Raw genomic sequence first — 15,627 nt, 5'->3', positions numbered from 1 at the left:
AACAAAATAGAAATATTTACATTGTTAATACTATAGAAGATTCAATATCTTATTAAAGAAGAATGTCTAAATTGTGAAACAGCTTTGAAAATGGTTAGCGTTTATCGATAATCATGTCTCATGGGGACCATCTTGCCATCTATCGGGAACGAGAAATACTAATTTTAGTCAAATTAATATTTTATTATTTAAATTGTATTGTAAAAAATTATAATATTATATTATTTAAATTGTATTGTAAAAAATTATATTATTATATTATTTAAATTGTATTGTAAAAAATTATAATATTATATTATTTAAATTGTATTGTAAAAAATTATAATATTATATTATTTAAATTGGTATATTCCCATTCGATCGAAATCCCATTCGACCGAATTCAATATGTTTCCAAAATATAGCCCAAAAGGCGGATTCGGTTCATTGGGACCTTTTGTTTTGTTTTTTACTTTTGCCCCGAGATATAGCAGGGTACGCCAAAAACGTTATACCTAAACAAAATTGCTACAGGTGTACTAACGGTAAGGTTAGGTTAGGTTAGGTTAGGTTAGTCTCTCACTTTTATAAATTTATTTATGCTTTGAACTTTTTATTTCTATCAAGAATTAGAACAAAAACAGTTCTTCGAACTGAAAAAACAGTTTAGAGCTCGTTAAATATGCAGCCTTAAAGGGACATATATTATTTTTATTGTTGATTAATATGTCAAATTAATTTAAAGTATTAAAAAATATTCCTGTGAACAACAGAATGACGTCATTCCGCCTTTCAAATCACAGTCCACTGCTCCTCCAATTTTTAACACCAAATCTTTGATCCAATTTTGTCCACAAAGGTATCCATATTTATATTTATTTTCTTCCCTACACATTTAACATTAAAATTTTAAAATTTATTCTTATTATTATTTTATTTTTGTTGCAGCTTATTGCAATAAATAAATAATAAATAATAATAAATTTTAAAAAATTTATGACGTCATTCTGTTGTTCACAGGAATATTTTTTAATACTTTAAATGAATTTGACATATTAATCAACAATAAAAATAATATATGTCCCTTTAAGGCTGCACATTTAACGAGCTCTAAACTGTATTTTCAGTTCGAAGAACTGTTTTTGTTCTAATATATGCCCATTTATAAGACGTGGTGCTTTACAAGAATTACATCCCAATTTTATAATTTGTTAAAAAATTAGTGCTTTCTAAAATTAAAAATTAAATGTTTGTAGTGTCTCTAATAAAAGTGCCGAACTAAGGCCTGCATAGAAAAATAATTTAAAACTCAAAAAATATTGTTAAATTAGTTCAACCTCATCAAAATTATTACCTTTGCTGCGCAAATACTCAGCCCGTCGTTTTGCCTTTTTCTTTTGTTTCTTTGGCATTTAAAATTTTAAAGCTCGAAAATTATTAGTTTTCAAACTTAACAGCTGTCAAAAAATTAAACATTGAAAAATACTGATAGTTTAGTTTAACCAAAGATAATACGTATACTGTATTCGATATCACGGTGCTTTTACATTGACTATACACCATGAAGCTGTTACCGAATTCCAAGCGAAATTCCGAAAAGTCGGGCTGCTAAATTATGGCAGTGACAATACCCAAGGCCCAAAATTTTAACCTAACTTTTATTTCAATCGATATAGAATTACCAAATACCGTAAAGTGACAAAACTTAGGTTGAAATGAAAGCCAACTATATTATTTACCTTTTATCATCGAAGATTTGTTCGTTTTAAATCATTATGTTTAAACATGTTAGAATATGAAAATTAACATTTCACGCGGCAGCCGGGCACGCGGCATTAAAACCACCCTCAAAACGAAGCCGTGTCGGTAAGTTGGCAACTTTTTCTGACTTCCACCCGTTCCCGTTGCGCATGCGCGCCAATCTGAAACTTAAAAGGGAAAATGGATGCCTCGAAACCGTAATTTCCTGGCTTCAAAAACTTATGATTTCTCGGCGTTATTGATTAAATTATAAATCGTGAAAAGACGGGCCTATGAAGTGAAACACGCTGATTTTAAATCCGTTTACAGAATTAAAATACGACAAGTGGTTGAGGTTAGAGCGCGACCCAAAAGACCTAAAAGTCACTCAAGCTGACTTGACGTCTTCCACGACCAAAGCGGTAAATTGCCAATATACGCGCAGCAGAGGTGGAAATGGGGAAAAAAGATGAGCTCTAAATATACTCCGCGGCCGCGGAGTATAATACAATAATTCGAACAATTTCATTTTTTAATGTGAATGGTTAAGTTTGTAGCAAAAACGAAATTTGATGTACTATAAAAAATAATATAAACGTGCAAAATTGGGCTGTAAACCGCACAATTGGGGTATTTTCGATCGATTGGGACTCAATGTTAAATCGTTTTCGAACGAATGGGATTTCGGTCGAATGGGACCAAAGCTTTAAATTGTATTGTAAAAAATTATAATATTATATTATTTAAATTGTATTGTAAAAAATTATAATATTATATTATTTAAATTGTATTGTAAAAAATGATAAAATTATATTATTTAAATTGTATTGTAAAAAATGATAAAATTATATTATTTAAATTGTATTGTAAAAAATGATAAAATTATATTATTGAAACTACATTATAATAATTATAAAATTATATTATTGAAACTACAGTATAATAATTATAAAATTATATTATTTAAAACACATTATAATAATTATAAAATTATATTATTTAAATTACATTATATTTATTATAATATTACATTACATTACATTACATTATATTATAATAATTAAAATATTATATTATTGAAATATTTTATCAAGAACGTATTTATTTATATTTAGAGAGAATGACTACAGTCAATTTATATAATCAAAGACTGCCGAAAGAATAGAAGTACATTATAATTTAGAAATTAAGCCTTATAATTTGAGGAAATTCTGTATTAAAAGCCACAAAATTGATAAAAAAAACTACAGCACGCTTTGACGCCTCGCTAAGTAATTAACTAAGTCTATTTTTTGTTTAAAAATCCAACAACATTTTTTAATACTTAACACGACACGAAATTTGAATCTGAAATTTGAATCAACGATGCGCAACGAATGAAATTAGCATTTTAATTAAAGAGGGTTTTTTCTAAAGGATTTTCTTGAATGAATATTTTTTTAAATAAAAAGATGTTCACATAAGTCAAGCTTTCGAAAAGAGGTTCCCTTTAAAGCCAAAGTTTAATACATAATCATAATCAATATGTATTAAACTTTGGCTTAAAAAGCTCACCTAATGTTAATATTTTTTATTAAACATTTTAGCATACAATTTAAAATAGTATTAATTTTACATTAATTCTGTAAAAAGCCCGTATTTATTAGGCGCATTACTTAACTGCAAAACTAGGTAATTTGGTTATTATTAAATTATTGTGTAATTTCATTTTAATACCTTTTTTTTAAAAGCTCTAAACTAAAGTTTTGTACGGTTACAAAATCAATATTATATTTTATGGCTCATATAAAACGATTTAAAAAATATTCTAAAAGTATTTAATCTACGTAAATTAGATGGCGCTAAAAATGCACATTTAGAAAAGTATCAGCCTACGTCACTGTTTAAAATTTCTTAAAATCGAAGCTGGTACCCTAATAACGTATAACTTACGTTGCTTACGTCCCTTTGTCGAGTTAATTTTTAGGCTTGGCATTTAATAAATAATTAATAATATTGTCGTCTGTCAAACTTTTATTATTTACTTTAACGATAAAATTATCATATTAAATATTAAAAATTTTAGAGCTCCGACGATAAATTTGGCCTACTGGGCGCCTGTAGAAGTGTTCTACTTGCTATACTCCGGTGTTCTGGATAAAGTTAATTTACAGGGTCTCTCTCCACTAACGCCATCTATCCGAGAAAGGCGGAAGTAGAATCTCTTCAAAGACGCAATATAACAAAAGCCGAAACAAACCATTATACCTTATAAATATAAAACGTCTTAAAGCAATAAAAACGAGTTAAATATAAACTGAAAATGAAAAATGAAAAATAAGAAAACTTTGGATTTGTTCACACTTGACCTTAAAACGGTATTTAAATTCGGTTTGAATGCCAGTTTTGCTCCAAATAATTGAGAGAAACTCGACATAAAAAACTGGTTTCAAAGGATAGTATAACCATTGTTAAAAATTAGTTCACAACGCCGCTAAAATTGTTATTTTGTCGGCGGCGTCTTTACCTTTGAAAGCGTAGAAAACGCCCAAAATAAAATATATATTTCGCAAAATAGTTCCAAAAAAATTAACTGTTTAGATTGTCGAAATAAAACCAAAAAAATTCTTATTTGGGCGCGCCGATCAACAATTTCCGGCGGCGCCGGGACTAACAATATACGCCGCGGTGTCGACGCCGAATCTTATTTTCGGCGGCATCGTAGACAAGTTACCGATGGTGGGGGCGTAACGGAATAACGCTGAAAAAAAAACATTATAGTTCACCTAATGGACACCAGATGCCGACTGCTTCCTGGAGAATTGACAAATCCGAGGAAATAGGTTCGCCGAGAAAGATGGTTTTTATCGTCGACGCATGAATCAAAACCCTATAATTCAATAAAACCCCATAGACTGCGAGCGCCCCTTAGCTCAGGCTACTAACGTCAAATTTGCGGTTCCCCTATTTTTACCCCCTTCTAACTAAAAAAAAATCGTCCCTGGAAAAGTAATAACAAAGAAAGATTGCCTTCTTTTTAGAAGTTATATAAATTCGGCTATACAAAAGCTGTCAACTTCGGGTAATAGACTATGTCATCCTGTACGGGTTGTAAATTTGACCAAATTTATTTTGTTTGTAGGGAAGCTGATTATTATCATTGTAACCCGGCCACCTGAATTAATGGCTGTAAAGGTCGCTTGGTGACTTAGGCCTAAGGTGGTGCAAAGGGTATTAGCCTAGCCACGGCCAACTTTGATCTCTCGCGCTACAGCGGCCATCTCATTCGTTGACGTTTCTGTGTTAACCTATGAGATAAAGATGTGTATGACGTGAGTGCCCCTAGCGGATTATTATTTTTAGAATAGTTTTTACATTGAAGCTGAACTCCTACGCGTTATAGTACAGTTTATAGGGGGAAAATCCTTGCTCGCGGAATTTCGACGAATGTGTTGGCCGCTGTAGCGCGAACAGCGCGTGATCAAAGTTGGCCGTGGCCTAGCTGATTATTATTATTTTTATTATTATCATAAGTGGATTATAAACATGAGTATGACACTTCCTATTCACCCATGCAATGCAAATTTTTTAAGGATAGTTTGTTTCGCCAATGAGAACGTAAACCATTACGTACCGACGGACTGACAACTCGCCGCGAACTGCTCCTACTATTTGGAGGAAGCCCGTAAAATCGGCGACGGACCGCCGGCAGCCTTTTCGACGGACCAGCCAAGGCCTATTGAAAATTGAAATGCTTTCAATGGTTTAAATAACGCTTACTTTTGGAAAATTATGATGAATTTTTGAATCGGTAGATAAATATAACTTTCATAACACTGGCTCCAGTTCTGAAGTTAGTTATTTTCAAATTTCAAACCTAAACGCGTGTACGCTCGTATTTCTCGCCATCCAACTAACCAACTATTTTGCCAACGGAAAGAGTAGGAAGGGACGATTTTCCTGTTCGGAAACTTCTTATTTCGCAATCACTCCACAACAGACTATCATTAACTGGATTTGTTCTGTGCCATATTTATTGTTCTTATCCACTTATGTTATTATTATACTTGTTCCAGGTACATTTTATAATTTATTTTTACGGTAACAAAATGGAACGCTGTTTTGTACGACCATAAGTACATAATTACTTTTCGAATAAGTGTGTCAGTTTACTTAATAGTAATCAAGCGGCGAAAACGTTTGAATACTGGGTTTAAAAATAGCTATTGAAAACTATTTTCATGTTAGTTTATTCAAAGTAATTCAGATTTCCTAGTTAGTTTATTCAAAGTAATTCAGATTTCCTAGTTAGTTTATTCAAAGTAATTCAGATTTCCTAGTTAGTTTATTCAAAGTAATTCAGATTCCGTAGTTAGTTTAATCAAAGTAATTCAGATTTCCTAGTTAGTTTATTCAAAGTAATTCAGATTTCCTAGTTAGTTTATTCAAAGTAATTCAGATTTCCTAGTTATAGTTTATTCAAAGTAATTCAGATTTCCTAGTTAGTTTATTCAAAGATAATTTAGAACTCCGTATCCTAGATTCGAATTCTGTGAATCTTTCTGATTGTCGGTTTGGTAACGAAGCATTTACCCACTTCCTGCACGTGACCTCCGAAAAATCAGCCTCTATCGGTCGCTGCCATATTTCTATAAAGGCCAAATTTGATGACAATTAGCCGTTGTCTTATCTATAGTTGGTTATCATGGTAACTAAAGAGCAGATTTTTCCGGCAGGAAGTTTGTAAACGCTATTGATTACGCCAGACAGGGCCGTCTTAAGGCATGGGCTAAGTGGGCTACAGCCCAGGGCCTCCAGCCATTTTGGGGGCCCTGGAAAGGCCATCCATACCACCTCTACTCTAGGGATAAGGGATTAGTTAATTAAATATTATTTATACTCATTTAATATTATGTATCTTTTAGTTACGTCTAAAGTAATTTGACTCATCGCCACATCGCGTATCATACGGTACCAACAATTTCTAAAACCTAACAGCGAGTCACTGTCAGTAAAAATCTTATTTTCAGTAGGACTATGTTATACTTTTGAAATTAAAAGCTTTGGTTTGATTATTGTGTAGTTGAATTTAGACAATGGACATACAAAGGCTGTCCGTTGGGGATCGCAAAGGTCTGATGAAATAATTTAGCCCATGGCCCCAAAAGGTCTTAAAACGGCCCGAGGCAGTTATTTCGAATCTAGGATACGAGGTTTATTCAAAGAAAATCACTAATTTTCTTAAAGATTTCTTCCTACTATTTTTTTCTGTGCATAAGGGAACACGACGACGAGATAACACGTGTGGACTGCAGTTTTAAAGCTTTCTACCATGGATGTAGTATCGTCCAATCATTTTTCACTTTTTCGCGTGTTCTGGTTTATTATAAAAGCTAAAAAAGCGACTGTTTTATCCGTCATAACTACCCACCGAATCCTTTTGGCAGCCTGTCTCGATCCCACAACAGATAACTAGATAGTTAGTGTAACCAAATCGATGTCCTACAAAGTTAAAATCATAGAAATCTCATAGGTAACTAGAATGCTGCCGTGTAACTGGCAAATGGACCAAACGCCGTGGCAGACGATAGCCAGATCTCAGCCAATCAGAGCTCAAAGAGTGGTTCTGCCAAGAATTTAATGTCACCAGAGAGAATGACGTCACCTATCTCCCGCGATAGTAGCGGAACCAAGGAGGATTATTATCCTCTTTGGCGGAACCACTCTACGGCCTCTCATTGGCTGCAGGTTCAAAACGAACTGGCGACAAGCTCGGCCGTAGGCGGCAGCATTCGAGTTACCTATGAGATTTCTATGGTTCAAATCGTTCTCCTACTATTGGATTTACATATTTTCGACATTGAAAAATGAGTAAAAATATTGCCCATACTGCAGGCACTTTCTTTACCGGACTGCCATTTCGAGGAAGTTAATTTAAAAACGAAAATTCGTCTGCTAAGACGCACCATGTCTAGTGGCGGTAATGCGAAATTAGCTAACCCACCGGGAATATACAATTTTACACTCCCTTAAATCCCAGATTTAATATTTCACGCGTTACGATGCAATCGAATCTATGGCTGCACTGTACTCGCGGCTAGATAGCGCTAACTGGGAGCAATAATCAAGCAAATCGAGATACGTGAGTTTTGAAATAAGAAACTTCTAGTATTTAAATCCTTATTTTCGTAAACTTTCATTTTTTAGTTTACTTAGGCCATAATTGCAGATTAAAAACATAAAGAAATTTTTCTGAAATAACGTTTCTTGAGACTTGTTTGACTTTTGCTCTTTGGTAGTGATTTGAATGCCTATAGGTAATTGACGGCATGACCTTTTGCTATGGTTGCCATCAGTGGCGGCTTAAGAAGGCTGGGTCCCCGGGGCGGCGGCAGTGTTTTGTGACACCCCCCAGGACCGTGCAGAAGTTTTCACGGGTCCATCTTCTTCAAGTTTAATCGTTCTGATTTGCACCCCCCCCCTCGAGCTTCTCTGATGGCACCCCCTGCTGCCGTGGTACCCGGGGCGGACCGCCCCCTGCCCCCCTTAGGCCGCCACTGGTTGCCATGCTACGTCATGTTGCCAAGTTCTTATTGAAGTTGGAGATACTACCGTTAAATATTCAGATTGAGATAATTTTACAGGTGTAAAAATTAACAAAACTTCGTATAAATAGCCAAGGAAATATTTTCTAGCTAAAAAACAAAATAATTTTACTCTATTGACACCTCGAAGCAATTATCGACCTGATTACATACTTGCAGGTTTGTCGTAAAGTAACTCTTTTTTTTCCACAGATGTCGCTAGCGTCGAAATCAAAACAAGATGCTTAAGCTACATTTTGACCCAAAAGGCGGGACATAAAAGTACCCCTCGATTGGCTCGTTTGAAAATTTGACAATAACTTAAATTATAGTAATTTTTAACAATATATTTTACATGATATATAAATAAATTAGATTAAAGTCCAGTAGAGTATAATTTGTCTAATTACAATAATTATAAATGGTTGTCTGACGACGTAATTGTTTCTCAATTTTGAATTTTAGCTTCCTTTGCCATTAATAGATGGCACCACGCTCTCCAGTAAAGTCGTTTTTTCTAAGAATCGGATAGATTCATGGCCATTTCTAATAACAAGGGCCTTACCACAATACAGGTAGCAATGATAGAGCCGCCACTTGCTTTAATCTTACTAGCTTGTTTTCAACAATATAGTGTTTAGTTTATGTAGACAAGGTTTATAAGGTCTTTAAGGGTTAGGTAATCCCTAAAACAATTCACTCTGTTGTTATTTTCCCCGACTAAAAGTCCCAGGATCCCCGTTTCAAACAAAGCAAAACTTTAGTTCGCGTTACAGAGCATAGATGGCGGAAGCGGCCTCGTCGAAGCCAAAGCGTTACGAGGAAAGAGAAAAAAGCGTCGTCTGCCCCATCGATGCCTTCCCCCCCGTGCCGCCGCTATAGTTTGCGCGCGCCCCTTCGACTATCAGGCCAGGGGCATAGGGGAGGGGGGGAGGCGGAAACGACCGGGAGGAGGGCGCGGGCTTCGTATTGGAGCCACAGAGAGAGAGAATTCTTGCCTCGAAGATATCTCGAAAGCCCGCTTTAGCGCGCGCAGGCTAGAAAATAACGGCGTGTGAGTGTCTGTTCCCCTACGAAAACCGTTTTTAAGTTTGTACAAGAATCCGTTGACCATTTCCGTATATTTGTAGGGGAAATTAGTGCTTTTTAGTCATCGTCGCTTGGCCAGTGGTTCTAGTCGCGCTGAACGACCGAAAAATTATGATAAAACCGCCAGTGTTTGGTTTAATTGTAGTTTGGCTTAATCGCGCGGCATTTGGAGTACCAGCGGCGTTTGCGATGCTTGTGTGTGACTTTGCCGTTTTTCAACAGCGTCACTGAAAATTACCTTCAAAAAATAATAAAAAAAAATAAAACACCTGGTTTTTTTATATTATTTGACAAAGATTACCAAATCCAGTTTCAGTTTCAGCTTTTAGGCTTTTGCCAATCGACTGAATTTTCCTTAAGAGGTGAGTTTTGTAATTTTTTTTATTGTCGTTTAAGTTTATGAGTAGTTTTCAGTTCGAATTAGTGCGTAGTTTGTGCAAAAGTGTTTTTGTAACCGGTTTATTCTTGTGCAAAAGTGTTTTAATAGGAAATTAAATCTTGTGCAAAAGTGTTTTAATAGGCAATTAAATATTGTACAAATGTGCGCTAATAGCGTTATATTTTTTAATTTGTACAACGGGTTTTCGTTTCAGTTGGGGCAGGTGGTTTCATGTAGATGTATCCTCATTATTGCACAGTTTGTGCAAAAGTGTTTTAATGGGCAATTAAATCTTATACAAATATGCTCTAATAGCGTTATATTTTTAAAAATGTACAACGGGTTTTCGTTTCAGTTGGGGCCAGGTTTCATGTAGAATTATACTCATTATTGCACAGTTTGTGCAAAAGTGTTTTAATAGTCGTTAGAACATTTGCAAATGTGCACTAATCGCGAGAGGTTTTTTAAATTTCTCTATGGGTTTTTGGTCAGCTGCTGTGGGAGGTTTGAGTTCGAATTATCCCCATTCGTCAATCTTGTACAAATATGCCCTTATAGCGTGGTATTTTTTAAATTGTGCAATGTGCTTTCGTTTCAGTCGCGGTAGGAGGTTTCAGTGCGAATTGTCCGCATTATTGCATGGTTTGTGCAAAAGTGTTTTTCATAATCAGTTTATTCTTGTGCGAAATTATTTTCTAAACGAGTTAATAATTAAATTTATACAACGGGTTTAAATTTAAGGTTTGTGGAAACGTGCACAAGCAACGAGTTAATTTTTTTTTAAAAGTGCTCTAATTAATAAATTAGTTAACGGTATTTAAGACATAATGAGCGTTAATTTTGAATCAGAAAAGGGTGAATGTTTATAAATTGAATACGATTGTACAGAATTATTTAATTAATTTTAAATTAATTAAAATAATATATATTATTTATCGTGTGCATTACTTCTGCAAAAAGTTATAATATTATGTTCAAGCAGTTATTTTTCAAACTTATTTCGAAATAGTGTGACGATAAGCAAATTAATTTGCACTCGATTGTGTAGATTTAATTAATTATACATTAATTACGCAAAAAAATTATAATAGGGCGCATTATTTTGCAAAACGTTAAGATAAATTAATTTACAATTAGCACATGATTGTCTACCATTAATTTTTACATTAATTATGTATTTATTAGGTGGATTACTTTGGCAAAACGTTAAAATCGGCAAATTAATTTATAATTTGCATTTAATTCTGCAGAATTAATTTGACAATAATTGTGCAGAAATCCTGTATTGATACCAAATCGTTCTTCGCTATAAGCAACTGGCAATCGAAAGCCTAATATTAATTATTATAACATTAAATATTAATTGATATTACAATATTAGTGCAGAATTAATTTTACGTTAACGGTGCAAAAATCCAGTCTGCATTGATTCGAAATCGTTCTACGCTATAAGCAACTGGCAATCGAAAGCCTAATATTAATTATTATAACATTAAATATGAATTGATATTACAATATTAGTGCAGAATTAATTTTACGTTAACGGTTAAAAAATCCAGTCTGCATTAATTCGAAATCGTTCTACGCTATAAGCAACTGGCAATCGAAAGCCTAATTTTAATTATTATAACATTAAATATTAATTGATATTACAATATTAGTGCAGAATTAATTTTACCGTTAACGGTTCAAAAATCCAGTCTGCATTGATTCGAAATCGTTCTACGCTATAAGCAACTGACAAACGAATTATAATAATTTTATTATTTAGATTAGTAATCTAACGGTCTTAGAAAGCTAGTCTTTAATACGTCCCAATAGGATAAATTAATTTCTCGAAAGAATTAGTCGTAAAAGCTGTAAACATTGTGTCGTTTAAAAGCACTGCAGGTTTTCCCAAGCGAGCCGCGCTGATAACGGAAGACTGTGTTGACGTTTCAAGGCAGATACGATTTTACAGCCATTAACACTACGCAGGGGTCTCCTATCTTCAACTTTCGCTATTACGAAATAGGAACGAGAAATCAGGCTTTCGAGTGTCGAGCGTTGTAAAGATACCGTTACTAACAGCTGGCTCGTTGTCGCAGGATTTAACGGTTAACCAAGTACCGTAAAATATCTATCTACTTACCTCAAATCTACGATTTATTATTTACGATCGATCAAAAAGAATAACGAAAATTTGAAATTCAGTTGAGTCTACGATTCAACAGGGATGGGCGCGTTCCGCTCCTTTTCGAGCCGATTGGAGCGTTTGCAGTCAGAGTGAGCGTAACTTTTAAAGAGTTATATTCATCGGCTGAGAGCAGAATCCACGTAACAATGTACACAAATCTTAAGAAAATACGTGGATTTTGCTCTCAGCCGACGTATTTCGCTATTATTGAGCCAAGTTTGGTTGGTAAATTGAGCGGAAGATAGGAGTCTGTCCTTCGAACAGAATTTGAGCGTACTTTTGAGCGGAGCGCTTCACCTAATAATAGATTGAATTACGGAGGAGCTTTCACTTTTACTCTTAACCTAATTTAAAAACTGTGTGGAGTAAATGATAATTAGTATAAAACCAACTAGTTATCGGGATTAAAAAATCTACACGCTTACGTTGATTTTTCGCAATTTTATATTCTTTTCGTGGTTCTATAATTTATTTTATTACATAAATAGTTAGTAGGATAAAAAAAAAGAGTTAAAAGTGTTCAGTATTTTTTAGTTAGTTCTGCATATTCGTTGAGCGGTTTGATGAGTCGAATTAAATCTATTTTAGTTTTATTAACTGCTCTTGATAAGACTCGGAAGGGCCTGAGAGACAAATAAGTAATGTTAACGTGAGCGATTTATGAGCTGAGTATCGATTTTGGAAAAATGCCCATCACTGCGTTACAGTTATTAGACCGAGCGATAATGGGTCGATCGAATTTTAATAGTGAGCTTGGCGAGATGTTTCGCAAATGATTGCGAAAATATAATACTCTTTGATCCTAGCTAAAAGAATAAGGAAGATTATTATTAAATTGTTCTATTACTACTACATTTTGATCTTACACTTTTATTAAATAATTTATACTGCACTTTGATCTTACACTTTTATTAAATAATTTTAACTGCTTTCGATATTAATTTAAAAAATATTTATACGAAGAATCTATTTTGATGCTAAAAGATACTACACTTTGATCTTAGCTTATTATTTTATTCGTTTTAAAATATATTTAATAGCAAGTCATCTATTTTGTTGATGCGAAAATATACTACACTTTGATCTTAATCTTTTAAAAATAATTTATACGAAGAATCGATTTTGTTATACTACACTTTCATCTGAGCAAAACGAAGTAATTTGCAGTCAAAATAGGACGCAATTAAATTCTAAAAATTGTGCCGGTGTAGTGAGATTCGTGTGTTATATAAAAATTATTACAATCTAATTAATTAATGTAAAAGTATAATTGGTTAGAAGCTGATAATTGCTATCGCCAGTCGTTATAATTACTTCCGGTGCGTCTGAAAGTGTACGAGAGATAAATCTTCAAAGATTATTTCGATATGGTTGTTACGCTGGAAGGTTTTATTGCTACGCTTACAAACCTTAGTTTTTAAGATAACCTTCATAAAATTGCCAAGATAAACTAAAATTCCAGAACATTTTACAATTTCTTAAAATTATCTGAATGTTACCTCATTTTTAGGCTTATTTTTAATTTCCCCGACTTTTTCCAAAGCGTTTTATATCTATTTTTAAATTCCCTGCCTTTTTAGGCGAATTTTTAAATTACCTTATTTTTACCTGACTTTTGAGGCGTATTTTTAAATTCCCTGACATTTCCCAGAATTTTGAGGCCTTTTCAAAAATTATCCTACTTTACCATACTATCGAGGCATATATTTAAATTCCCTGACGTTTTAAGCCTTTTTTAAAATTCCCTGACTTTTTAGTTTTTTTTTTAATTTCTGACTTTCCCCGGACGTTTTAGTCTTTTTTAAAAATTCCCCGACTTTCCCCATATTTTTAGGCCCATTTTTAAAAGTCCCCAACTTTTCTCATATTTTAAGCCTATTTTTATAATTCCCCGACTTTAAAGGCATATTTTAAAATTTCCTGACATTTCCCCGACTGATCACTTACTTTTCATGCTTTAAAATAATTCCCCGACTTTTCCCATATTTTTAGGCCCATTTTTAAAAGTCACCAATTTTCTCAAATTTTTAAAATTCCACGACTTTAAAGGTATATTTTAAAATTTCCTGATCACTTACTTTTGATGCTTTAAAAAAAAATTCCCCGACTTTTCCCATATTTTTCGGCCTGAAGAATTTATTATTTATTAAGTCAAATTTACGAATGCTGATGAGTAAAAACTAGTAGCGTCTGCTTTAGCCGCTACCTATTTAGGTTCCAATGGCGAACCAAAGGGGGCGTAGCGATAGTTTTCGGTCGCGAATAGAAATAGTTTTCAGTTTAACACTCAGATAAAAGGTAATAAGCTTAAATACCTAAAACAGGGTTGAAACACGTCAGGGAAAACAGGGAAAAGTCAGGGAATTTAAAAATGGGCCTAAAAAGTCAGGGAAATGTCAGGGAATTTTAAGAATTGGTAAAAATTCAGGGAAAAGTCAGGGAATTCCATTTTATCTTGGCACTTTTTTAAGGTAATTTAACTCTATAGATCTATGACAAATTCCACGATTATCATTTATTTCCTTGTATGTTTGGCTAATTTTTTCAACATTGTAAATTTTGCAATACCCTGTTTACTGAAATGTAAGTCCATCTAAAGTTATTAACTTCTGATAAAAGTAAAATATAAAAGAAAAATTTTGGCCTTAATAAGTCCGGAAAAATATCTTAAAGTGGTCAGGGAATAGTCAGGGAATTTGAATCTGAAAATTTTGTGGCAACCCTGTAAAAGTATGTAAAAAACTGAGGCAAATGTTGCCAAACTAATGAACTAAAATATCAAAACACAAAGACGTTAGAAGGGTCCCCGCTGCAAAGCGCAAATTCCCACTTGGACCTCGGATTAAGTAACGAAATCTAAAGAAAAAACCTAAATCTAAGTCGTTAGTACGAGTCCTTACCTGGAATTCTAGGTCTAAGGAGAGTTAATGTCAGGGCTTAGCCGGTTGGTCCGCTTTAAAGGGGTTGTAGATAACAATTTTGATAATAAGTAAAATAAACCCGTCGTAAAACATTAGGCCGTCTGCTAACCCCGAATCGGGTGGAACTCGTATTTATTTCGGGCAGGCGAATCCAAAGTCTCCATCCATCTCTCTGCTAGGCCCGGGTCTCTCAAATCCCGGTTGCCAGGTCCGCGGGGGCTTAAACCCCTTTCCGACAACCTTATCTCTTCGATGCCACCCCATCCCTCGCTCCCCCTTCTTGGTCCAAGATCTACTTGCCAATTGGATCTCACTACCCAACTTATGATGTCATCTTTAGATATATTGATCAATGTAACCTATATCTCTATTTATCAAGCTATACAGGGTGTTTCAAACGGTGATGCAAATATTGGAAGGAGTTGTAGGGGTGAGTTGAGAAGAATGCCTGTTGTTTTACCATTTTCCTACGATGAGTGAAAAGAGCGCCAGAGAGCTTCAAAGTGTGGCCTACTAGCCCCTGGAGGTAGGCTGCAACAATGCGAAACCAAGCAGCAAGGAAACGCGAACATTAAGGTTTGGGTTCGTGTGATAGGTGAAAAAGGACTTCGTAATTTCATTAATTTAACCAAATGTTTAAGTACGGGAATTTGAAATCGTCCTAATGGTCAGGGAAAAATCAGGGAATTTTGAAAAAATAGTAAGTCAGTCAGGTTCGTGTGGTAGGTTGAAAAGGACTTTGTAAACAAATCGAGGTAACCCGCGTAAAAAAGTAAACTT

At 34.1% G+C, this 15,627-nt stretch overlaps 1 protein-coding gene across 2 annotated transcripts in view; it reads left to right on the top strand.

The window, feature by feature from the left end:
- Positions 1-9,280: 9,280 nt before the first annotated feature.
- The window catches only part of Syt7 (Synaptotagmin 7), a 370,991-nt gene continuing 364,644 nt past the window's right edge, over positions 9,281-15,627 (top strand). Inside the window, exon 1 of one of the 2 annotated variants that reach the window (XM_090165062.1) lies at positions 9,281-9,733. The gene's annotated coding sequence lies outside the window, so the exon portion shown is untranslated. The remainder of the gene's footprint in view (positions 9,734-15,627) is intronic. The other variant, XM_090165063.1, reaches the window with a different exon arrangement.

The sequence above is a fragment of the Leiobunum rupestre genome, chromosome 2 (assembly GCF_980474605.1).
Source record: "Leiobunum rupestre chromosome 2, qqLeiRupe1.1.hap1, whole genome shotgun sequence".
Classification (NCBI taxonomy): Eukaryota; Metazoa; Arthropoda; class Arachnida; order Opiliones; family Sclerosomatidae; genus Leiobunum; species Leiobunum rupestre.
Note: the sequence above shows the minus strand (reverse complement) of the source record. Positions and strands in the feature narration are given on the sequence as shown.